Genomic DNA, 1667 nt, shown 5'->3' with positions numbered 1-1667 from the left:
GCCGGCTCGCGGTCACCTGGGATTGGCGGCACTCCGCGGGGCTTCCAGGATTGGTCGTGATCAGCTGGGGAAAGAGGCGAGGTGGGGCCCGGAAGTCTCTCCTACCTATGGCCGCCGCTTGGACCCTCCCACCTGGGCGAGGCCAAGGCCTTCTTCTGGGACTGGGCCACCAGGGAAGGATTGGGCTGAGGGGTGGGGTGGCTGGAGAGGCGGGGCAATGGCCACATCCCTCCCTCCTCCCTCCCTCCTGCTTCTTTCCCCTGCCCCTCCCTCTTCCCCTGCCCCTGCTCCGTTTCTCCCCCAGAGTCCCTCTGTCCTGCCAGCTGTACCTGGGCCTTACCAAAGCCGGATCTGCGGGGCTGTGTCCTGGGCGGGCGCGGCTGACGCTCGGTCACGGTGCCTCCTGGTGGCCAGCACCAGGCCTGGCACGGTCGGCCAGGAACAGAAAGGATAGGGCTAGGACAGGCTACGTGGAAGTCCTGCCCCGGATCTTCCTGCAGGAAGCTGGCGTGTTTGGTCTAGGCACAGACCTGCCCTGGCCGGTGCCAGGACAGCAGGCTCTGGGGAGGTGGCTGTGCAGTCAGTCTGGTGACTGGGCCCTGAGGCGTGGCCAGCATCCGCCCAGCTCCGCTCAGCAGGGAGAAGAGCCTTTGCTCTTCTGGGGCGGAGGGGTGGTGGTGGGGTGGTGGTCAGGAGAGGACAGGCAGGTGGGTGGTGACTACAGACAGGGGCCTCTGGTCCCTTCATCCCAAGTCCCCATTGGGGCAGCACCTGGCCTTGGAGTTGCATCATCTCACTGTCTGTACAGTTGCCAGACATCCGAACCCAAGTCCCAGCTGGCTTTTCAGCACCATTTAAAACCATCCTCCTCCCTGAAGCCCTCGGGAGGGGAGCCCCCAGCCGTGGGTTGGGAGTCCCTCAGAGGCAGGCGCCTGGTCATCCTCATGTGTTAGCTTCCTCTGGTCTTTTTCCTGGACCAAACCCCAGCTTAAGCTGCTCACTGCAAGGTCAGCAGTTAGAATCCACCAGCTGCTCCTTGAGAGACAGGCAGGGCCTCTTTACTCTTAAAGAGCCGCAGTCTCAGAAACCCACCGGGAAGTTCTCCCTGTCCTACAGGGTCACCAGACCCCCCCAGCTCAGTGACGCAGTCCCAGCTCAGTGACCCAGCCCCAGCTCAGTGACCCAGTCCCAGCTCAGAGACCCAGCCACAACCCAGCAACCCAGGCCCAGCTCAGTGACCCAGTCCCCAGCTACCCGAGAGGGAGCTTTCCTGGCTTCCTCCAGTGCAGACTCAGAGACCCTGACAGCCCTTCCTTTCTCATGCATCTCCTGAGCCAACCCAGCGCGCTTCACCCAGAGGGCAGCTCCTCACTTTCAAGCTCTGGTGATGTTCTGTTTGCGAGTGGCATCATGGGCACTAACACACCGACTCCCACCTTCACGAATCACATCCTGCACCCCTGCAAGGAACCGCTACAGGCGTTTCTGTTACAATGGGCCCAGAAACTCACAGGGAGTCATGGGAACGTACAGAAATGTGTGCCCACTGGCTCCTCTGTTGGGGCGCCAATTCATTGAGGATGCTCACTGAGTTAGTTAATTGTGCCCGCCTGGCCGATAATCACATGTGGTGCTAATTGAAAGGTGGAGGGATAAATGGGTGGTGA

At 61.4% G+C, this 1667-nt stretch overlaps 1 protein-coding gene across 2 annotated transcripts in view; it reads right to left on the bottom strand.

Moving 5' to 3' along the window:
• The window catches only part of LOC101641051 (TRPM8 channel-associated factor 2), a 13360-nt gene extending 12938 nt beyond the window's left edge, over positions 1-422 (bottom strand). The window contains exon 1 of one of the 2 annotated variants that reach the window (XM_045288967.1): positions 341-422. The gene's annotated coding sequence lies outside the window, so the exon portion shown is untranslated. Of the gene's footprint in view, positions 1-16; positions 93-340 lie in introns of those variants that run through there. The other variant, XM_004713988.2, reaches the window with a different exon arrangement.
• Between the last annotated feature and the right edge of the window lie 1245 nt (positions 423-1667).

This window comes from Echinops telfairi, unplaced genomic scaffold (assembly GCF_000313985.2).
Source record: "Echinops telfairi isolate 266 unplaced genomic scaffold, ASM31398v2 ScPeMD7_23;HRSCAF=83, whole genome shotgun sequence".
NCBI classification, from domain to species: domain Eukaryota; kingdom Metazoa; phylum Chordata; class Mammalia; order Afrosoricida; family Tenrecidae; genus Echinops; species Echinops telfairi.
This window is presented reverse-complemented; position numbering and strand designations above follow the sequence as displayed.